Below are 20,902 nucleotides of genomic sequence, written 5' to 3' on the forward strand. Positions count from 1 at the left end.
CGAAGTCCTTATATTTCACCCATTTTCTTGGGAGGTCCTCGTGTTGCACCCATCTTTTTGCAGATGATTCTTTCGACGTTACGCGCGACTTGATTTATGGTCTGCAGGTTTATTCGCAAATGTGAATCACGGCGCCGTGGCATTTTACTTGATATTAGAACGAGTACGGGAGGTGCAGTGCGCACGCACAAGGAAACAAATGACGGGAGGAGGATGAAAAGAGAATGAGTGTATGTATTTGGAGCGCAAAATTAAACAAGTGGCATCATACCAGCACTAATGCACTGGATCCCATCAGAACTCTGCAGTTAAGGGTGCTTGGGCGAGAGTAGTACTCGGATGGGTGACCTCTTGGGAAGTCCTCGTATCGCAATAATTTTTTTTCAGATGGGTCGTTCGACGTTACGCGTGACTGGAACTATGGTCCGCTGGTTTATACGCAAATTTGAGTCAAGAATCAGGGGCATTTTAATCGATATTCGAACGAGAAGGAGAGGTGCAGTGTGAACGCACAAGGAAACAAATGATGGGAGGGGGGGAGGGAAGAAGGAGTGTATGTATTTTCAGCACGAAATTAAACAGGTGCGGTCACACCAGCACTAATGCACCGGATCCCATCCGAGTACTACTCACGCCCAAGCACACTTAACTGCGGAGTTCTGATAGAATCCGTTGCATTAGTGCTACTATGATCCCTCATGTTTCATTCTGCACTGCAAATACATACACTCTTTCTCCTTCCATCCCCCCTCCCGTCATTTGTTTCTTGTGCGTGCACTCTGCATCTCTCTTTCTCGTTCTAATATCAAGTAATATGCCCCGGCACCGTGACTCACCTTTGCAAATGAACCAACGGTTTATAATTCCATTCCAGCGTAACGTCGAACAACCCATCCGAAAAAATATAGGTGCAACACGAGGGCTTCCCAAGTGGTCACCCATCCGAGTACTACTCTCGCCCAAGCACACTTAACTGCGGAGGTCTGATGGGATGCGGAGCTTTAGTGCTGGTATGATCGCACCTGTTTAATTTCGCGCTGCAAAGACATACACTCCTTCTCCTTTCTTCCCCCTCCCGTCATTTGTTTCCTTGTGCCTTCACACTTCACCTCTCATTCTCGTTCTAATATCAATTAAAATGCCCCTGCTTCTTGACTCACATTTGCGTATAAACCAGCGGACCCTAGTTTCAGACGCGCGTAACGTCGAACGACCCGTCTGAAAAAAAATTGGTGCGACACGAGGACTTCCCAGGAGGTCACCCATCCGAGTACTAATCTCGCCCAAGCACACTTCACTGCGGAGTTCTGATGGGATCTGGTGCATTAGTGCTAGTATGATCGCACCTGTTTAATTTTGCGCTGCAAATACATAAATTCGTTCCCCTTTCTTCCCCCTCCCGTCATTTGTTTCCTTGTGCGTGCGCACTGCACCTCCCGTTCTCGTTCTAATATCAATTAAAATGCTACAACACCGTGACTCACATTTGCGAATAAACCTGAGGACCATAATTCAAGTCGCGCGTAACGTCGAAAGAATCATCTGCAAAAAAATGGGTGCAACACGAGGACTTCACAAGAAAATGGGTGAAATATAAGGACTACGCAGGAGGTAACCCATGCTAGTACTACTCTCGCCCAAACACCCTTACCTACGGAGTTCTGATAGAATCCGTTGCATTAGTGCTGGTATGATCGCACCTGTTTCATTCCGCGCTGCAAAAACATACACTCCTTCTCCTTTTTTCCCCCTCCCGTCATTTGTTTCCTTGTGCGTGCGCACTGCACCTCTCGTTCTCCTTCAAATATCAAGTAAAATGCCACGCCGCCGTGACTCACATTTGCGAATAAATCTGCAGACCATAATTAAAGTCGTGCGTAAGGTCGAACGGCACATCTGAAAAAAAAAAGGGTGCAACACAAGAACTTTCCAGGAGGTAACCCATCATTGTACTACTTTTGCCAAAGCACACTTAACTACGGAGTTCTGATGGGATCTGGTGCATTTGTGCTGGTGTGACCGCACCTGTTTTATTTCGTGCTGAAAATACATACACTCCTTCTTCCCTCCCCCCCTCCAATCATTTGTTTCCTGGTGCGTTCACACTGCAACTCTCGTTCTCGTTCTAATATCGATTAAAATGCCCCTGATTCTTGACTCACATTTGCGTATAAACCAGCGGACCATAGTTTCAGTCGCGCGTAACGTCGAACGACCCATCTGAAAAAAAATTATTGCCATACGAGAACATCCCAAGAGGTCACCCATCCGAGTACTACTCTCGCCCAAGCACACTTAACTGCAGAGTTCTGATGGGATCCAGTGCATTAGTGCTTGTATGATGCCACTTGTTTAATTTTGCGCTTCAAATACATACACTCCTTCTCTTTTCTTCCTCATCCCGTCATTTGTTTCCTTGTGCGTGCGCACTGCACCTCCCGTACTCGTTCTAATATCAAGTAAAATGCCACGGCGCCATGACTCACATTTGCGAATAAACCTGCGGACCATAAATAGAGTCGCGTGTAACGTCGAAAGAATCATCTGCAAAAAAATGGGTGCAACACGAGGACCTCCCAAGAAAATGGGTGAAATATAAGGACTTCGCAGGAGGTCACCCATCCGAGTACTTTTCTCGCCCAAGCACCCTTAACTGCGGAGTTCTGATAGAATCTGTTGCATTAGTGCTGGTATGATCCCTCATGTTTCATTCTGCATTGCAAATACATACATTCTTTCTCCTCCCATCCCCCCTCCCGTCATTTGTTTCCTTGTGCGTGCACTCTGCATCTCTCTTTCTCGTTCTAATATCAAGTAATATGACCCGGCACCGTGACTCACCTTTGCAAATGAACCAGCGGTTTATAATTCCATTCGCGCGTAACGTCGAACAACCCATCCGAAAAAAAATAGATGCAACACGAGGGCTTTCCAAGTGGTCACCCATCCGAGTACTACCCTCGCCCAAGAACACTTAACTGCGGAGTTCTGATGGGATCCGGAGTTTTGGTGCTGTTATGATCGCACCTGTTTAATTTCGCGCTGCAAATACATACACTCCTTCTCTAAAATGCCCCTAATTCTTGACTCACATTTGCGTATAAACCAACGGACCCTAGTTCCAGACGCGCGTAACGTCGAACGACCCGTTTGAAAAAAAAATTAGTGCGACACGAGGACTTCCCAGGAGGTCATCCATCCGAGTACTAATCTCACCCAAGCACACTTAACTGCAGAGTTCTTATGGGATCCGGGGCTTTAGTGCTGGTATGATCGCACCTGTTTAGTTTCGCGCTACAAATACATACACTCTTTCTCCTTTCTTCCCCCTCCCGTCATTTGTTTCCTTGTGCGTTCACGCTTCACCTCTCATTCTCGTTCTAATATCGATTAAAATGCCCCTGCTTCTTGACTCACATTTGCGTATAAACCAGCGGACCCTAGTTCCAGTCGCGCGTAACTTCGAACAACCCGTCAAAAGAAAAATTGGTGCGACACGAGGACTTCCCAAGAGGTCACCCATCCGAGTACTACTCTCGCCCAAGCACACTTAACTGCGGAGTTCTGATGGGATCCGGTGCATTAGTGCTGGTATGATCGCACCCGTTTAATTCCGCACTGTAAATACATAAACTCATTCTCCTTTCTTCCCCCTCCCGTCATTTGTTTCCTTGTGCGTGCGCACTGCACCTCCCGTGCTCGTTCTAATATCAAGTAAAATGCTACGGTGCCGTGACTCACATTTGCATATAAACCAGCGGACCATAGTTCCAGTCGCGCGTAACGTCGAACGACCCATCTGAAAAAAAATTATTGCGATACGAGGACTTCCCAAGAGGTCACCCATCCGAGTACTACTCTCGCCCAAACAAACTTAACTGCAGAGTTCTGATGGGATCCAGTGCATTAGTGCTGGTATGATGCCACTTGTTTAATTTTGCGCTTCAAATACATACACTCCTTCACTTTTCTTCCTCCTCCCGTCATTTGTTTCCTTGTGCGTGCGCACTGCACCTCCCGTACTCGTTCTAATATCAAGTAAAATGCCACGGCTCCGTGACTCACATTTGCGAATAAACCTGCGGACCATAAATCAAGTCGCGCGTAACGTCGAAAGAATCATCTGCAAAAAGATGGGTGCAACACGACGACCTCCCAAGAAAATGGGTGAAATATAAGGACTTCGCAGGAGGTCACCCATCCGAGTTATTTTCTCGCCCAAGAACCCTTAACTGCAGAGTTCTGATAGAATCCGTTGTATTAGTGCTGGTATGATCCCTCATGTTTCATTTTGCACTGCAAATACATACTCTTTCTCCTCCCATCCCCCCTCCCGTCATTTGTTTCCTTGTGCGTGCCCTCTGCATCTCTCTTTCTCGTTCTAATATCAAGTAATATGCCCCGGCACCGTGACTCACCTTTGCAATTGAACCAGCGGTTTATAATTTCATTCAAGCGTAAGGTCGAACAACCCATCCGAAAAAAAATAGGTGCAACACGAGGGCTTCCCAGGTGGTCACCCATCCGAGTACTACTCTCGCCCAAGCACAGTTAACTGCGGAGTTCTGATTGGATCCGGGGCTTTAGTGCTGGTATGATCGCACCTCTTTAATTTTGCGCTGCAAATACATACACTCCTCATTTCTTCCCCCTCCCGTCATTTGTTTCCTTGTGCGTTCACACTTCACCTCTTATTCTCGTTCTAATATCGATTAAAATGCCCCCGCTTCTTGACTCCCATTTGCGTATAAACCAGCGGACCTTAGTTCCAGACGCGCATAACGTCGAACGACCAGTCTGAAAAAAAATTGGTGCGACACGAGGACTTCCCAGGAGGTCAACCATCCGAGTACTAATCTCACCCAAGCACACTTAACTGCGGAGTTCTGATGGGATCCGGGGCTTTAGTGCTGGTATGATCGCACCTATTTAGTTTCGTGCTGCAAATACATACACTCCTTCTCTTTTCTTCCCCCTCCCGTCATTTGTTTCCTTGTTCGTGCACGCTAAACCTCCCGTTCTCGTTCTAATATCAAGTAAAATGCTACAGCGCCGTGACTCACATTTGCGAATAAACCTGAGGACCATAATTCAAGTCGCGCGTAACGTCGAAAGAATCATATGCAAAAAAATGGGTGCAATACGAGGACTTCACAAGAAAATGGGTGAAATATAAGGACTTCGCAGGAGGTAACCCATGCTATTACTACTCTCTCCCAAGCACCCTTACCTACGGAGTTCTGATAGAATCTGTTGCATTAGTGCTGGTATTATCACACCTGTTTCATTCTGCGCTGCAAATACATACACTTTTTCTCCTTCCCTCCCCCTCCAATCAATTGTTTCCTTGTGCGTTCACACTGCACCTCTCCTTCTCGTTCTAATATCGTTTAAAATGCCCCTGCTTCTTACCTCACATTTGCGTATAAACCAGCGGACCCTAGTTCCAGTCGCGCGTAACGTCGAACGACCTGTCTGAAAAAAAATTAGTGCGACACGAGGACTTCCCAAGAGGTCACCCATCTGAGTTCTACTCTCGCCCAAGCACACTTAACTGCGGAGTTCTGATGGGATCCAGTGCATTAGTGCTGGTATGATCGCACTCGTTTAATTTCGCGCTGCAAATACATAAACTCCTTCTCTTTTCTTCCCCCTCCCGTCATTTGTTTCCTTGTGCGTGCGCACTGCACCTCCCGTGCTCGTTCTAATATCAAGTAAAATGCTACGGTGCCGTGACTCACATTTGCGAATAAACCTGAGGACCATAATTCAAGTCGCGCGTATCGTCGAAGGAATCATCTGCAAAAAAAAATGGGTGCAACACGAAAACTTCCTAAGAAAATGGGTGAAATATAATGACTTCGCAGGAGGTCACCCATCCTAGTGCTACTCTCACCCAAGCACCCTTAACTTGCGGATTTCTGATAGAATCCGTTACATTCGTGCTGGTATGCTTGCTCATGTTTCATTCTGCGCTGCAAATACATAAACTTTTTCTCCCTCCATCCCCCCTCCCGTCATTTGTTTCCTTGTGCGTGCACTCTGCATCTCTCCTTCTCGTTCTAATATCGATTAAAATGCCCCTGCTTCTTGACTCACATTTGCGTATAAACCAGTGGACCCTAGTTCTAGTCGCGCGTAACGTCGAACGACCCGTCTGAAAAAAAAATTAATGCGACACGAGGACTTCCCAGGAGGTCACCCATCCGAGTACTACTCTCACCCAAGCACACTTAACTGCGGAGTTCTGATGGGATCCGGTGCATTAGCGCTGCAAATACATAAACTCCTTCTCCTTTCTTCCCCCTCCCGTCATTTGTTTCCTTGTGCGTGCACACTGCACCTCTCATTGTCGTTCAAATATCATGTAAAATGCCACGGCGCCGTGACTCACATTTGCGAATAAATCTGCGGACCATAATTAAAGTCGCGCGTAATGTCGAACGGCACATCTAAGAAAAAGAAAATGGGTGCAACACGAGAACTTCCCAAGAGGTAACCCATCATTGTACTACTTTCGCCAAAGCACACTTAACTGCGGAGTTCTGATGGGATCCGGTGCATTTGTGCTGGTGTGACCGCACCTGTTTAATTTCGTGCTGAAAATACATACACTCCTTCCCTCCCCCCCTCCCATGATTTGTTTCCTTGTGCGTTCACACTGCACCTCTCCTTCTCGTTCTAATATCGATTAAAATGCCCCTGATTCTTGACTCACATTTGCGTATAAACCAGCGGACCATAGTTCCAATCGCGCGTAACGTCGAGCGACCCATCCGAAAAAAAATTGTTAAGATACGAGGACTTCCCAAAAGGTCACCCATCCGAGTACTACTCTCGCCCAAGCACGCTAAACTGCAGAGTTCTGAAGGGATCCAATGCATTAGTGCTGGTATGATGCCACTTTTTTAATTTTGCGCTTCAAATACATACACTCCTTCTTTTTTCTTCCTCCTCCTGTCATTTGTTTCCTTGTGCGTTCGCTCTGCACCTCCCGTACTCGTTCTAATATCAAGTAAAATGCCGCGGTGCCGTGACTCACATTTGCGAATAAACCTGCGGACCATAAATCAAGTCGCGCGTAACGTCGAAAGAATCATCTGCAAAAAGATGGGTGCAACACGACGACTTCCCAAGAAAATGGGTGAAATATAAGGACTTCGCAGGAGGTCACCCATCCGAGTACTTTTCTCGCCCAAGCACCCTTAACTGCGGAGTTCTGATAGAATTCGTTGCATTAGTGCTGGTATGATCCCTCATGTTTCATTCTGCACTACAAATACATACACTCTTTCTCCTCCCATCCCCCCTCCCGTCATTTGTTTCCTTGTGCGTGCCCTCTGCATCTCTCTTTCTCGTTCTAATATCAAGTAATATGCCCCGGCACCGTGACTCACCTTTGCAATTGAACCAGCGGTTTATAATTTCATTCGCGCGTAATGTAGAACAACCCATCCGAAAAGAAATAGGTGGAACACGAGGGCTTCCCAGGTGGTCACCCATCCGAGTACTACTCTCGCCCAAGCACACTTAACTGCGGAGTTCTGATTGGATCCGGGGCTTTAGTGCTGGTATGATCGCACCTCTTTAATTTCGCGCTGCAAATACATACACTCCTCCTTTCTTCCCCCTCCCGTCATTTGTTTCCTTGTGCATTCACACTGCACCTCTCATTCTCGTTCTAATATCGATTAAAATGCCTCTGCTTCTTGACTCACATTTGCGTATAAACCAGCGGACTCTAGTTCCAGTCGCGCGTAACGTCGAACAACCCGTATGAAAAAAAATTGGTGCGACACGAGGACATCCCAGGAGGTCACCCATCCGAGTACTACTCTCGCCCAAGCACAATTAACTACGGAGTTCTGATGGGATCCGATGCATTAGTGCTGGTATGATCGCACCTGTTTCATTTTGTGCTGAAAATACATACACTCCTTCTCCTTCCCTCCCCCTCCCATCAATTGTTTCCTTATGCGTTCACACTGCACCTCTCCTTCTCGTTCTAATATCGATTAAAATTCCCCTGTTTCTTGACTCACATTTGCATATAAACCAGCGGACCCTAGTTCCAGTCGCGTGTAACGTCAAACGACCCGTCTGAAAAAAAATTTGTGCGACACGAGCACTTCCCAAGAGGTCACCCATCCGAGTACTACTCTCGCCCAAACACACTTAACTGCAGAGTTCTGATGGGATCCGGTGCATTAATGCTGGTATGATCGCACCCATCTAATTCTACGCTGCAAATACATAAACTCCTTCTCCTTTCTTCCTCCTCCCGTCATTTGTTTCCTTTTGCATGCGCACAGCACTTCCCGTGCTCGTTCTAATATCAAGTAAAATGCTACGGTGCCATTACTCACATTTGCGAATAAACCTGAGGACCATAATTCAAGTCGCGCGTATCGTCGAAAGAATCATCTGGAAAAAAATGTGTGCAACACGAGAACTTCACAAGAAAATGGGTGAAATATAAAGACTTCGCAGGAGGTAACCCATGCTAGTACTACTCTCGCCCAAGCACCCTTACCTACAGAGTTTTGATAGAATCCGTTGCATTAGTGCTGGTATGATCGCACCTGTTTCATTTCGCGCTGCAAATACATACACTCCTTCTCCTTTCTTCCCCCTCCCGTCATTTGTTTCCTTGTGCGTGCGCACTGCACCTCTCGTTCTCGTTCAAATATCAAGTAAAATGCCACGGCGCCGTGGCTCACATTTGCGAATAAATCTGCGGACCATAATTAAAGTTGCGCGTAACGTCGAGCGGCACATCTGAAAAAAAGAAAAAGGGTGCAACACGAGAACTTCCCAGGAGGTAACCCATCATTGTATTACTTTCGCCAAAACACACTTAACTGCGGAGTTCTGATGGGATCCGGTGCATTTGTGCTAGTGTGACCGCACCTGTTCAATTTCGTGTTGAAAATACATACACTCCTTCTTCCCGCTCCCCCTCCCATCATTTGTTTCCTTGTGCGTTCACACGGCACCTCTCTTTCTCGTTCTAATATCGATTAAAATGCCCCTGATTCTTGACTCACATTTGCGTATAAACCAGTGGACCATAGTTCCAGTCGCGCGTAACATCGAACGACCTGTCTGAAAAAAAATTGGTGCGACACGAGAACTTCCCAAGAGGTCACCCATCCGAGTACTACTCTCGCCCAAGCACACTTAACTGCAGAGTTCTGATGGGATCTAGTGCATTAGTGCTGGTATGATCGCACCCGTTTAATTTCGCGCTGCAAATACATAAACTCCTTTTCCTTTCTTCCCCCTCCCGTCATTTGTTTCCTTGTGCGTGCGCATTGCACCCCCCGTGCTCGTTCTAATATAAAATAAAATACTACGGTGCCGTGACTCACATTTGCGAATAAACCTGAGGACCATAATTCAAGTCACGCGTATCGTCGAAAGAATCATCTGGAAAAAAATGGGTGCAACACGAGGACTTCCTAAGAAAATGGGTGAAATATAAAGACTTCGCAGGAGGTCACCCATCCGAGTACTTTTCTCGTCCAAGCACCCTTAACTGCGGAGTTCTGATAAAATCCGTTGCATTGGTACTTGTATGATTGCTCATGTTTCATTCTGCACTGCAAATACATACACTTTTTCTCCCTCTATCCCCCCTCCCGTCAGTTGTTTCCTTGTGCGTGCACTCTGCATCTCTCATTCTCGTTCTAATATCGATTAAAATGCCCCTGCTTCTTGACTCACATTTGCGTATAAACCAGTGGACCCTAGTTCCAGTCGCGCGTAATGTCGAACGACCCGTCTGAAAAAAAAAATTAGTGCGACACGAGGACTTCCCAAGAGGTCAACCATCCGAGTACTAATCTCGCAGAAGCACACTTCACTGCGGAGTTCTGATGGGATCCGGTGCATTAGTGCTGGTATGATCGCACCTGTTTAATTTAGCGCTACAAATACATAAACTCATTCCCCTTTCTTCCCCCTCCCGTCATTTGTATCCTTGTGCGTGCGCACTGCTCCTCCCGTTCTCGTTCTAATATCAAGTAAAATACTACAGCGCCGTGACTCACATCTGCGAATAAACCATAGGACCATAATTCAAGTCGCGCGTAACGTCGAAAGAATCATCTGCAAAAAAAATGGGTACAACACGAGGACATCACAAGAAAATGGGTGAAATATAAGGACTTCGCAGGAGGTAACCCATGCTAGTACTACTCTCGCCCAAGCACCCTTACCTACGGAGTTCTGATAGAATCCGTTGCATTAGTGCTGGTATGATCGCACCTGTTTCATTTCGCGCTACAAATACATACACTCCGCAGTTAAGTGTGCTTGGGCGAGAGTAGTACTCGGATGGGTGACCACCTGGGAAGCCCTCGTGTTGCACCTATTTTTTTTCGGATGGGTTGTTCGACGTTACGCGCGAATGGAATTATGAACCGCTGGTTCATTTGCAAAGGTGAGTCACAGTGCCGGGTCATATTACTTGATATTAGAATGAGAAAGAGAGATGCAGAGTGCACGCACAAGGAAACAAATGACGGGAGGGGGGATGGGAGGAGAAAGAGTGTATGTATTTGCAGTGCAGAATGAAACATAATGGATCATACCAGTACTAATGCAATGGATTCTATCAGAACTCCACAGTTAAGGGTGCTTAGGCGAGAAAAGTACTCGGATGGGTGACCTCCTGCGAAGTCCTTTTATTTCACCTATTTTCTTGGGAGGTCCTCGTGTTGCAACCATCTTTTTGCAGATGAATCTTTCGACGTTACGCGCGACTTGATTTATGGTCCGCAGGTTTATTCGCAAATGTGAGTCACGGCGCCGTGGCATTTTACTTGATATTAGAACGAGTACGGGAGGTGCAGTGCGTACGCACAAAGAAACAAATAACGGGAGGAGGAAGAAAAGAGAGGGATTGTATGTATTTGAAGCGCAAAATTAAACAAGTGGCATCATACCAGCACTAATCCACTGGATCCCATCAGAACTCTGCAGTTAAGCGTGCTTGGGCGAGAGTAGTACTCGGATGGGTGACCTCTTGGGAAGTCCTCGTATCACAACAATTTTTTTTCAGATGGGTCGTTCGACGTTAGGTGTGACTGGAACTATGGTCCGCTGGTTTATATGCAAATGTGAGTCAAGAATCAGGGGCATTTTAATCGATATTAAAACGAGAATGAGAGATGCAGTGTGAACGCACAAGGAAACAAATGATTGGAGGGGGGGAGGGAAGAAGGAGTGTATGTATTTTCAGCACGAAATTAAACAGGTGCGGTCACACCAGCACAAATGTACCGGATCCCATCATAACTCCGCAGTTAAGTGTGCTTTGGCGAAAGTAGTACAATGATGGGTTACCTCCTGGGATGTTCTCGTGTTGCACCCATTTTCTTTTTTTCAGATGTGCCGTTCGACGTTGCGCGCGAATAAACCTGCGGACCAAAAATCAAGTCGCGCGTAACGTCAAAAGAATCATCTGCAAAAAGATGGGTGCAACACGAGGACTTCCGAAGTGGTCACCCATCCGAGTACTACTCTCGCCCAAGCACCCTTAACTGCAGAGTTCTGATAGAATCTGTTGCATTAGTGCTGGTATGTTTCATTCTGCACTGCAAATACATACACTCTTTCTCCTTCCATCCCTTCTCCCGTCATTTGTTTCCTTGTGCGTGCACTCTGCATCTCTCTTTCTCATTCTAATATCAAGTAATATGCCCCTGCACCGTGACTCACCTTTGCAAATGAACCAGTGGTTTATAATTCCATTCGCGCGTAACGTCGAAAAACCCATCCGAAAAAAAATAGGTGCAACACGAGGGCTTCCCAATTGGTCACCCATCCGAGTACTACTCTCGCCCAAGCAAACTTAACTGCGGAGTTCTGATGGGATCCGGGGCTTTAGTGCTGGTAAGATCGCACCTGTTTAATTTGTGCGACACGAGGACTTCCCAGGAGGTCACCCATCCGAGTACTAATCTCGCCCAAGCACGCTTCATAGCGGAGTTCTGATGGGATTCGGTGCATTAGTGCTGGTATGATCGCACCTGTTTAATTTTGCGCTACAAATACATAAACTCATTCCCCTTTCTTCCCCCTCCCACCATTTGTTTCCTTGTGCGTGCGCACTGCACCTCCCGTTCTCGTTCTAATATCAAGTAAAATGCTACAGCGCCATGACTCATATTTGCGAACAAATCTGAGGACCATAATACAAGTCGCGCGTAACGTCGAAAGAATCATCTCCAAAAAAATGGGTGCAACACGAGGACTTCACAAGAAAATGGGTGAAATATAAGGACTTCGCATGAGGTAACCCATGCTAGTACTACTCTCGCCCAAGCACCCTTACCTACGGAGTTCTGATAGAATCCGTTGCATTAGTGCTGGCATGATCGCACCTGTTTCATTTCGTGCTGAAAATACATACACTCCTTCTCCTTCCCTCCCCCTCCCATCAATTGTTTCCTTGTGCGTTCACACTGCATCTCTCCTTCTCGTTCTAATATCGATTAAAAATGCCCCTGCTTCTTGACTCACATTTGCGTATAAACCAGCGGACCCAAGTTCTAGTCGCGCGTAACGTTGAACGACTCGTCTGAAAAAAAATTGGTGCGACACAAGGACTTCCCAGGAGATCACCCATCCGAGTACTACTCGCGCCCAAGCACACTTAACTGCGAAGTTCTGATGGGATCCGGTGCATTAGTGCTGGTATGATCACACCCGTTTAATTTCGCGCTGCAAATACATAAACTCCTTCTCCTTTCTTCCCCCTCCCGTCATTTGTTTCCTTGTGCGTGCGCACTGCACCAACCGTGCTCGTTCTAATATCAAGTAAAATGCTACGGTGCCGTGACTCACATTTGCGAATAAATCTGAGGACCATAATTCAAGTCGCGCGTATCGTCGAAAGAATAATCTGCAAAAAAATGGGTGCAACACGAGGACTTCCTAAGAAAATGGGTGAAATATAAGGACTTCGCTGGAGGTCACCCATCCGAGTACTACTCTCGCCCAAGCACACTTAACTGCGGAGTTCTGATGGGAGCCGGTGCATTAGTGCTGGTATGATCGCACCTGTTTAATTTCAAGCTGCAAATACATAAACTCCTTCTCCTTTCTTCCCCCTCCCGTCATTTGTTTCCTTGTGCGTGCGCACTACACCTCTCGTTCTCGTTCAAATATCAAGTAAAATGCCACGGCGCCGTGACTCACATTTACGAATAAATCTGCGGACCATAATTAAAGTCGCGCGCAACGTCGAACGGCACATCTGAAAAAAAGAAAATGGGTGCAACACGAGAACATCCCAGGAGGTAACCCATCATTGTACTACTTTCGCCAAAGCACACTTAACTGCGGAGTTATGATGGGATCCGGTACATTTGTGCTGGTGTGACCGCACCTGTTTAATTTCGTGCTGAAAATACATACACTCCTTCTTCCCTCCCCCCCTCCCATCATTTGTTTCCTTGTGTGTTTACACTTCACCTCTCATTCTTGTTCTAATATCGATTAAAATGCCCTTGCTTCTTGACTCACATTCGCGTATAAACCAGCGGACCCTAGTTCCAGACGCGGGTAACGTCGAACGACCTGTCTGAAAAAAAATTGGTGTGACACGAGGACTTCCCAGGAGGTCACCCATCCGAGTACTAATCTCGCCCAAACTCACTTAACTGCAGAGTTCTGATGGGATGCGGTGCATTAGTGCTGGTATGATCGCACCCGTTTAATTTCGCACTGCAAATACATAAAGTCCTTCTCCTTTCTTCCCCCTCCCGTCATTTATTTCCTTGTGCGTGCGCACTGCACCTCCCGTGCTCGTTCTAATGTCAAGTAAAATGCTACGGTGCCGTGACTCACATTTGCGAATAAAACTGTGGACCATAATTCAAGTCCCGCGTATCGTCGAAAGAATCATCTGCAAAAAAATAGGTACAACACGAGGACTTCCTAAGAAAATGGGTGAAATATAAGGACTTCGCAGGAAGTCACCCATCCTAGTGCTACTCTCGCCCAAGCACCCTTAACTTGCGGAGTTCTGATAGAATCCGTTACATTGGTGCTGGTATGATTGCTCCTGTTTCATTCTGCGCTGCAAATACATACACTTTTTCTCCCTCCATCCCCCCTCCCGTCATTTGTTTCCTTGTGCGTGCACTCTGCATCTCTCCTTCTCGTTCTAATATCGATTAAAATGCTCCTACTTCTTGACTCACATTTGCGCATAAACCAGTGGACCCTAGTTCCAGTCGCGCGTAACGTCGAACGGCCAGTCTGAAAAAAAAAATTAGTGCGACACGAGGACTTCCCAGGAGGTCACCCATCCGAGTACTACTCTCGCCCAACCACACTTATCTGCGGAGTTCTGATGGGATCGGTTGCATTAGTGCTGGTATGATCGCACCTGTTTCATTCTGCGCTGCAAATACATACACTTTTTCTCCTTCCCTCCCCCTCCCATCAATTATTTCCTTGTGCGTTCACACTACACCTCTCCTTCTCGTTCTAATATCGATTAAAATTATCCTGCTTCTTTACTCACATTTGTGTATAAACCTGCATACCAAAATTAAAGTCGCGTGTAACGTCGAACGGCACATCTGAAAAAAAGAAAATGGGTGCAACACGAGAAGTTCCCACGAGGTAACCCATCATTGTACTACTTTCGCCAAAGCATACTTAACTGCGGAGTTCTGATGGGATCCGGTGCATTTGTGCTTGTATGATCGCACCTGTTTAATTTCGCGCTGCAAATACATACACTAATTCCCCTTTCTTCTCCCTCCCGTCATTTGTTTCCTTGTGCGTGCGCACTGTACCTCCCGTTCTCGTTCAAATATCAAGTAAAATGCCACAGCGCCATGACTCACATTTGCGAATAAATCTGCAGACCAAAATTAAAGTCGCGCGTAACGTCGAACGGCACATCTGAAAAAAAGAAAATGGGTGCAACACGAGAAGTTCCCACGAGGTAACCCATCATTGTACTACTTTCGCCAAAGCATACTTAACTGCGGAGTTCTGATGGGATCCGGTGCATTTGTGCTTGTATGATCGCACCTGTTTAATTTCGCGCTACAAATACATAAAGTCCTTCTCCTTTCTTCCCCCTCCCGTCATTTGTTTCCTTGTGCGTGCGCACTGCACCTCTCGTTGTCGTTCAAATATCATGTAAAATGCCTCGGCGCCGTGACTCACATTTGTGAATAAATCTGCGGGCCATAATTGGTGCTGGTATGATCCCTCATGTTTCATTCTGCATTGCAAATACATACACTCTTTCTCCTCCCATCCACCCTCCCGTCATTTGTTTCCTTGTGCGTGCACTCTGCATCTCTCTTTCTCGTTCTAATATCAAGTAATATGCTCCGGCACCGTGACTCACCTTTGCAAATAAACCAGCGGTTTATAATTCCATTCGCGCGTAACGTCGAACAACCCATCCAAAAAAAATAGGTGCAACACGAGGGCTTCCCAGGTGGTCACCCATCCGAGTCCTACTCTCGCCCAAGCACACTTAACTGCGGAGTTCTGATGGGATCCGGGGCTTTAGTGCTGCTATGATCGCACCTCTTTAATTTCGCGCTGCAAATACATACACTCCTCCTTTCTTCCCCCTCCCTTCATTTGTTTCCTTGTGCGTTCACACTTCACCTCTCATTCTCGTTCTAATATCGATTAAAATGCCCCTGCTTCTTGACTCACATTTGCGTATAAACCAGCGGACCCTAGTTCCAAACGCGCGTAACGTCGAACGACCAGTCTGAAAAAAAATTTGTGCGACACGAGGACTTCCCAGAAGGTCAACCATCCGAGTACTAATCTCGCCCAAGAACACTTAACTGCGGAGTTCTGATGGGATCCGGGGCTTTAGTGCTGGTATGATCGCACCTGTTTAGTTTCTCGCTGCAAATACATACACTCCTTCTCTTTTCTTCCCCCTCCCGTCATTTGTTTCCTTGTGCGTGCGTGCTGCACCTCCCGTTTTCGTTCTTATATCAAGTAAAATGCTACAGCGCCGTGACTCACATTTGCGAATAAACCTGAGAACCATAGTTCAAGTCGCGCGTAACGTCGAAAGAATCATCTACAAAAAAATGGGTGCAACACGAGGACTTCACAAGAAAATTGGTGAAATATAAGGACTTCGCAGGAGGTAACCCATGCTATTACTACTCTCGCCCAAGCACCCTTACCTACGGAGTTCTGATAGAATCGGTTGCATTAGTGCTGGTATGATCGCACCTGTTTCATTCTGCGCTGCAAATACATACACTTTTTCTCCTTCCCTCCCCCTCCCATCAATTATTTCCTTGTGCGTTCACACTACACCTCTCCTTCTCGTTCTAATATCGATTAAAATTCTCCTGCTTCTTTACTCACATTTGTGTATAAACCAGCGGACCCTAGTTCCAGTCGCGCGTAACATCGAACGACCCATCTGAAAAAAATTGGTGCGACACGAGGACTTCCCAAGAGGTCACCCATCCGAGTACTACTCTCGCCCAAACACACTTAACTGCGGAGTTCTGAAGGGATCCGGTGCATTAGTGCTGGTATGATCGCACCCGTTTAATTCCGCACTGCAAATACATAAACTCCTTCTCCTTTCTTCCCCCTCCCGTCATTTGTTTCCTTGTGCGTGCGCACTGCACCTCCCGTACTCGTTCTAATATCAAGTAAAATGCCACGGTGCCGTGACTCACATTTGAGAATAAACCTGCAGACCACAAATCAAGTCGCGCGTAATGTCGAAAGAATCATCTGCAAAAAGATGGGTGCAACACGAGGACCTCCCAAGAAAATGGGTGAAATATAAGGACTTCGCAGGAGGTAACCCATGCTAGTACTACTCTCGCCCAAGCACCCGTACCTAAAGAGTTCTGATAGAATCCGTTGCATTCGTGCTGGTATGATCGCACCTGTTTCATTTTGTGCTGAAAATACATACACTCATTCTCCTTCCCTCCCCCTCCCATCAATTGTTTCCTTGTGCGTTCACACTGCACCTCTCCTTCTCGTTCTAATATCGATTAAAATGCCCCTACTTCCTGACTCACATTTGCGTATAAACCAATGGACCCTAGTTTCAGTCGCGCGTAACGTCGAACGAGGATTTTCGAGGAGGTCTTCCATCCGAGTACCAATATCGCCCAAGCACACTTAACTGCGGTGTTCTGATGGGATCCGGTGCATTAGTGCTGTTATGATCGCGCTTGTTTAATTTCGCACTGCAAATACATAAACTCATTCTCCTTTCTTCCCCCTCCCACCATTTGTTTCCTTGTGCGTGCGCACTGTACTTCCCGTGCTCGTTCTAATATCAAGAAAAATGCTAAGGTGCCGTGACTCACATTTGCGAGTAAACCTGAGGACCATAATTCAAGTCGCGCGTATCGTCGAAAGAATCATCTGCAAAAAAATGGGTGCAACACGAGGATTTCCTAAGAAAATGGGTGAAATATAATGACTCCGCATGAGGTCACCCATCCTAGTGCTACTCTCGCCCAAGCACCCCTAACTTGCGAAGTTCTGATAAAATCCGTTGCATTGGTGCTGGTATGATTGCTCATGTTTCATTCTGCGCTGCAAATACATTCACTTTTTCTCCCTCTATCACCCCTCCCGTCATTTGTTTCCTTGTGCGTGCACTCTGCATCTCTCCTTCTCGTTCTAATATCGATTAAAATGCTCCTACTTCTTGACTCACATTTGCGCATAAACCAGTGGACCCTAGTTCCAGTCGCGCGTAACGTCGAACGACCAGCCTGAAAAAAAAAATTAGTGCGACACGAGGACTTCCCAGGAGGTCACCCATCCGAGTACTACTCTCGCCCAACCACACTTATCTGCGGAGTTCTGATGGGATCTGGTGCATTAGTGCTGGTATGATCGCACCAGTTTCATTTTGCGCTGCAAATACATAAACTTCTTTTCCTTTCTTCCCCCTCCCGTCATTTGTTTCCTTGTGCGTGCGCACTGCACCTCTCGTTCTCGTTCAAATATCAAGTAAAATGCCTCGGCGCCGTGACTCACATTTGCGAATAAATCTGCGGACCATAATTAAAGTCGCGCGTAACGTCGAACGGCACATCTGAAAAAAAGAAAATGGGTGCAACACGAGAACTTCCCAGGAGGTAACCTATCATTGTACCACTTTCGCCAAAGCACACTTAACTTCGGAGTCCAGATGGGATCCGGTGCATTTGTACTGGTGTGACCGCACCTGTTTAATTTCGTGCTGAAAATACATACACTCCTTCTTCCCTCCCCCCCTCCCATCATTTGTTTCCTTGTGCGTTCACACTGCACTTCTCCTTCTCGTTCTAAAATCGATAAAAATGCCCCTGATTTTTTACTCACATTTGCGTATAAACCAGCGGACCAAAGTTCCAGTCGTGCATAACGTCGAACGACCCATCTGAAAAAAAATTGTTGCGATACGAGGACTTCCCAAGAGGTCACCCATCCGAGTACTACTCTCGCCCAAGCACACTTAACTGCAGAGTTCTGATGGGATCCAGTGCATTAGTGCTGGTATGATGCCACTTGTTTAATTTTGTGCTTTAAATACATGCACTCATTCTCTTTTCTTCCTCCTCCCGTCATTTGTTTCCTTGTGCGTGCGCACTGCACCTCCCGTACTCGTTATAATATCAAGTAAAATGCCACGGCGCCGTGACTCAAATTTGCGAATAAACCTGCGGATCATAAATCAAGTCGCGCGTAACGTCGAAAGAATCATCTGCAAAAAGATGGGTGCAACACGAGGACCTCTCAAGAAAATGGGTGAAATATAAGGACTTCGCGGGAGGTCACCCATCTGAGTACTTTTCTCGCCCAAGCACCCTTAACTGCGGAGTTCTGATAGAATCCGTTGCATTAGTGCTGGTATGATCCCTCATGTTTCATTCTGCACTGCAAATACATACACTATTTCTCCTTCCATCCCCCCTCCCGTCATTTGTTTCCTTGTGCGTGCACTCTGCATCTCTCTTTCTCGTTCTAATATCAAGTAATATGCCCCGGCACCGTCACTCACCTTTGCAAATGAACCAGCGGTTTATAATTCCATTCACACGTAACGTCGAACAACCCATCCGAAAAAAAATATGTGCATCACGAGCGCTTCCCAGGGGGTCACCCATCCGAGTACTACTCTCGCCCAAGCACACTTATCTACAGAGTTCTGATGGGATCCAGTGCATTAGTGCTGGTATGATCGCACCCGTTTAATTCCGCGCTGCAAATACATAAACTCCTTCTCCTTTCTTCCCCCTCCCGTCATTTCTTTCCTTGTGCGTGCGCACTGCACCTCCCGTGCTCGTTCTAATATCAAGTAAAATACTACGGTGCCGTGACTCACATTTGCAAATAAACCTGAGGACCATAATTCAAGTCGCGCGTAACGTCGAAAGAATCATCTGCAAAAAAATGGGTGCAACAGGAGGACTTCACAAGAAAATGGGTGAAATAAAAGAACTTCGCAGGAGGTATCCCATGCTAGTACTACTCTCGCCCAAGCACCCTTACCTACGGAGTTCTGATAGAATCCGATGCATTAGTGCTGGTATGATCGCACCTCTTTCATTTCGTGCTGAAAATACATACACTCTTTCTCCTTCCCTCCCCCTCCCGTCATTTGTTTCCTTGTGCGTGCACTCTGCATCTCTCTTTCTCGTTCTAATATCGATTAAAATGCCCCTGCTTCTTGACTCACATTTGCGTATAAACCAGTGGACCCTATTTGCAGTCGCGCATAACGTCGAACGACCGGTCTGAAAAAAAAAATTAGTGCGACACGAGGACTTCACAGGAGGTCACCCATCCGAGTATTACTCTCGCCGAAGCACACTTAACTGCGGAGTTCTAATAGGATCCGGTGCATTAGTGCTAGTATGATCGCACCTTTCTAATTTCGCGCTGCAAATACATAAACTCCTTCTCCTTTCTTCCCCCTCCCGTCATTTGTTTCCTTGTGCGTGCACACTGCACCTCACGTTCTCGATCAAATATCAAGTAAAATACCACGGCGCCATGACTCACATTTGCGAATAAATCTGCGGACCATAATTAAAGTCGCACGTAACGTCGAACGGCACATTCGAAAAAAAAAATGGGTGCAACACGAGAACTTCCCAGGAGCTAACCCATCATTGTACTACTTTCGCCAAAGCACACTTAACTGCGGAGTTCTGATGGGATCCAGTGCATTTACGCTGGTGTGACCGCACCTGTTTAATTTCGTGCTGAAAATACTTACACTCCTTCTTCCCTACCCCCCTCCAATCATTTGTTTCCTTGTGCGTTCACACTGCGCCTCTCCTTCTCGTTCTAATATCAATTAAAATGCCCCTGATTCTTGACTCACATTTGCATATAAACCAGCGGACCATAGTTCCAGTCGCGCGTAACGTCGAACGACCCCTCTGAAAAAAAATTGTTGCGATACGAGGACTTCCCAAGAGGTCACACATCCGAGTACTACTCTCGCCCAAGCACACTTCACTGCGGAGTTCTGATGGGATCCGGTGCATTAGTGCTGGTATGATCGCACTTGTTTAATTTTGCGCTACAAATACATAAACTCATTCCCCTTTATTCCCCCTCCCGTCATTTGTTTCCTTGTGCGTGCGCACTGCACCTCCCGTTCTCGTTCTAATATCAAGTAAAATGCTACACCGCTGTGACTCACATTTGCGAATAAACCTGAGGACCATAATTCAAGTCGCACGTAACTTTGAAAGAATCATCTGCAAAAAAATGGGTGCAACACGAGGACTTCCCGAGTGGTCACCCATCCGAGTACTACTCTCGCCCAAGCACACTTAACTGCGGAGTTATGATGGGATCTGTTGCATTAGTGCTAGTATGATCGCACCTGATTAATTTCGCGCTGCAAATA

At 46.6% G+C, this 20,902-nt stretch overlaps 3 non-coding genes and 40 pseudogenes across 3 annotated transcripts; 3 read left to right on the plus strand and 40 right to left on the minus strand.

Annotated features, from left to right (window-relative positions):
• Positions 1 to 258: 258 nt before the first annotated feature.
• On the plus strand, positions 259 to 376 carry LOC148244167 (5S ribosomal RNA; annotated as a pseudogene).
• A 529-nt stretch (positions 377 to 905) lies between these two features.
• On the minus strand, positions 906 to 1,024 carry LOC148244168 (5S ribosomal RNA; annotated as a pseudogene).
• Positions 1,025 to 1,229: 205 nt separating this feature from the next.
• LOC148244169 (5S ribosomal RNA) lies at positions 1,230 to 1,348 on the minus strand (annotated as a pseudogene).
• A 560-nt stretch (positions 1,349 to 1,908) lies between these two features.
• LOC148244170 (5S ribosomal RNA) lies at positions 1,909 to 2,027 on the minus strand (annotated as a pseudogene).
• Positions 2,028 to 2,231: 204 nt separating this feature from the next.
• LOC148244171 (5S ribosomal RNA) lies at positions 2,232 to 2,350 on the minus strand (annotated as a pseudogene).
• Positions 2,351 to 2,910: 560 nt separating this feature from the next.
• On the minus strand, positions 2,911 to 3,029 carry LOC148244172 (5S ribosomal RNA; annotated as a pseudogene).
• Positions 3,030 to 3,162: 133 nt separating this feature from the next.
• LOC148244173 (5S ribosomal RNA) lies at positions 3,163 to 3,281 on the minus strand (annotated as a pseudogene).
• A 205-nt stretch (positions 3,282 to 3,486) lies between these two features.
• On the minus strand, positions 3,487 to 3,605 carry LOC148244174 (5S ribosomal RNA). Its single transcript, XR_015815685.1, has one exon. It is a non-coding gene; the product is annotated as a 5S ribosomal RNA (ribosomal RNA).
• A 205-nt stretch (positions 3,606 to 3,810) lies between these two features.
• LOC148244175 (5S ribosomal RNA) lies at positions 3,811 to 3,928 on the minus strand (annotated as a pseudogene).
• A 559-nt stretch (positions 3,929 to 4,487) lies between these two features.
• Positions 4,488 to 4,606, minus strand: LOC148244176 (5S ribosomal RNA; annotated as a pseudogene).
• A 202-nt stretch (positions 4,607 to 4,808) lies between these two features.
• On the minus strand, positions 4,809 to 4,927 carry LOC148244177 (5S ribosomal RNA; annotated as a pseudogene).
• A 559-nt stretch (positions 4,928 to 5,486) lies between these two features.
• Positions 5,487 to 5,605, minus strand: LOC148244178 (5S ribosomal RNA; annotated as a pseudogene).
• Positions 5,606 to 6,169: 564 nt separating this feature from the next.
• Positions 6,170 to 6,285, minus strand: LOC148244179 (5S ribosomal RNA; annotated as a pseudogene).
• A 182-nt stretch (positions 6,286 to 6,467) lies between these two features.
• LOC148244180 (5S ribosomal RNA) lies at positions 6,468 to 6,586 on the minus strand (annotated as a pseudogene).
• An 880-nt stretch (positions 6,587 to 7,466) lies between these two features.
• Positions 7,467 to 7,585, minus strand: LOC148244181 (5S ribosomal RNA; annotated as a pseudogene).
• A 202-nt stretch (positions 7,586 to 7,787) lies between these two features.
• On the minus strand, positions 7,788 to 7,906 carry LOC148244182 (5S ribosomal RNA; annotated as a pseudogene).
• A 205-nt stretch (positions 7,907 to 8,111) lies between these two features.
• Positions 8,112 to 8,230, minus strand: LOC148244183 (5S ribosomal RNA; annotated as a pseudogene).
• Positions 8,231 to 8,793: 563 nt separating this feature from the next.
• Positions 8,794 to 8,912, minus strand: LOC148244184 (5S ribosomal RNA; annotated as a pseudogene).
• Positions 8,913 to 9,116: 204 nt separating this feature from the next.
• Positions 9,117 to 9,235, minus strand: LOC148244185 (5S ribosomal RNA). The gene has a single exon (XR_015816052.1). It is a non-coding gene; the product is annotated as a 5S ribosomal RNA (ribosomal RNA).
• Positions 9,236 to 9,797: 562 nt separating this feature from the next.
• LOC148244186 (5S ribosomal RNA) lies at positions 9,798 to 9,916 on the minus strand (annotated as a pseudogene).
• Positions 9,917 to 10,935: 1,019 nt separating this feature from the next.
• Positions 10,936 to 11,052, plus strand: LOC148244187 (5S ribosomal RNA; annotated as a pseudogene).
• A 206-nt stretch (positions 11,053 to 11,258) lies between these two features.
• LOC148244188 (5S ribosomal RNA) lies at positions 11,259 to 11,377 on the plus strand (annotated as a pseudogene).
• A 416-nt stretch (positions 11,378 to 11,793) lies between these two features.
• Positions 11,794 to 11,912, minus strand: LOC148244189 (5S ribosomal RNA; annotated as a pseudogene).
• Positions 11,913 to 11,918: 6 nt separating this feature from the next.
• Positions 11,919 to 12,037, minus strand: LOC148244190 (5S ribosomal RNA; annotated as a pseudogene).
• A 560-nt stretch (positions 12,038 to 12,597) lies between these two features.
• On the minus strand, positions 12,598 to 12,716 carry LOC148244191 (5S ribosomal RNA; annotated as a pseudogene).
• A 235-nt stretch (positions 12,717 to 12,951) lies between these two features.
• LOC148244192 (5S ribosomal RNA) lies at positions 12,952 to 13,070 on the minus strand (annotated as a pseudogene).
• A 209-nt stretch (positions 13,071 to 13,279) lies between these two features.
• Positions 13,280 to 13,398, minus strand: LOC148244193 (5S ribosomal RNA; annotated as a pseudogene).
• A 204-nt stretch (positions 13,399 to 13,602) lies between these two features.
• Positions 13,603 to 13,721, minus strand: LOC148244194 (5S ribosomal RNA; annotated as a pseudogene).
• A 563-nt stretch (positions 13,722 to 14,284) lies between these two features.
• Positions 14,285 to 14,403, minus strand: LOC148244195 (5S ribosomal RNA; annotated as a pseudogene).
• A 209-nt stretch (positions 14,404 to 14,612) lies between these two features.
• LOC148244196 (5S ribosomal RNA) lies at positions 14,613 to 14,731 on the minus strand (annotated as a pseudogene).
• A 209-nt stretch (positions 14,732 to 14,940) lies between these two features.
• LOC148244197 (5S ribosomal RNA) lies at positions 14,941 to 15,059 on the minus strand (annotated as a pseudogene).
• Positions 15,060 to 15,450: 391 nt separating this feature from the next.
• Positions 15,451 to 15,569, minus strand: LOC148244198 (5S ribosomal RNA; annotated as a pseudogene).
• Positions 15,570 to 15,771: 202 nt separating this feature from the next.
• Positions 15,772 to 15,890, minus strand: LOC148244199 (5S ribosomal RNA; annotated as a pseudogene).
• Positions 15,891 to 16,448: 558 nt separating this feature from the next.
• On the minus strand, positions 16,449 to 16,567 carry LOC148244200 (5S ribosomal RNA). Its single transcript, XR_015814891.1, has one exon. It is a non-coding gene; the product is annotated as a 5S ribosomal RNA (ribosomal RNA).
• A 1,211-nt stretch (positions 16,568 to 17,778) lies between these two features.
• LOC148244201 (5S ribosomal RNA) lies at positions 17,779 to 17,897 on the minus strand (annotated as a pseudogene).
• A 209-nt stretch (positions 17,898 to 18,106) lies between these two features.
• On the minus strand, positions 18,107 to 18,225 carry LOC148244202 (5S ribosomal RNA; annotated as a pseudogene).
• A 204-nt stretch (positions 18,226 to 18,429) lies between these two features.
• Positions 18,430 to 18,547, minus strand: LOC148244203 (5S ribosomal RNA; annotated as a pseudogene).
• A 561-nt stretch (positions 18,548 to 19,108) lies between these two features.
• LOC148244204 (5S ribosomal RNA) lies at positions 19,109 to 19,227 on the minus strand (annotated as a pseudogene).
• Positions 19,228 to 19,462: 235 nt separating this feature from the next.
• On the minus strand, positions 19,463 to 19,581 carry LOC148244205 (5S ribosomal RNA; annotated as a pseudogene).
• A 207-nt stretch (positions 19,582 to 19,788) lies between these two features.
• Positions 19,789 to 19,907, minus strand: LOC148244206 (5S ribosomal RNA; annotated as a pseudogene).
• Positions 19,908 to 20,114: 207 nt separating this feature from the next.
• LOC148244207 (5S ribosomal RNA) lies at positions 20,115 to 20,233 on the minus strand (annotated as a pseudogene).
• A 204-nt stretch (positions 20,234 to 20,437) lies between these two features.
• On the minus strand, positions 20,438 to 20,556 carry LOC148244208 (5S ribosomal RNA; annotated as a pseudogene).
• A 205-nt stretch (positions 20,557 to 20,761) lies between these two features.
• On the minus strand, positions 20,762 to 20,880 carry LOC148244209 (5S ribosomal RNA; annotated as a pseudogene).
• Positions 20,881 to 20,902: the final 22 nt, after the last annotated feature.

The sequence above is a fragment of the Carica papaya genome, chromosome 8 (assembly GCF_054855325.1).
Source record: "Carica papaya isolate Zhongbai chromosome 8, ASM5485532v1, whole genome shotgun sequence".
In the NCBI taxonomy this organism is placed as follows: domain Eukaryota; kingdom Viridiplantae; phylum Streptophyta; class Magnoliopsida; order Brassicales; family Caricaceae; genus Carica; species Carica papaya.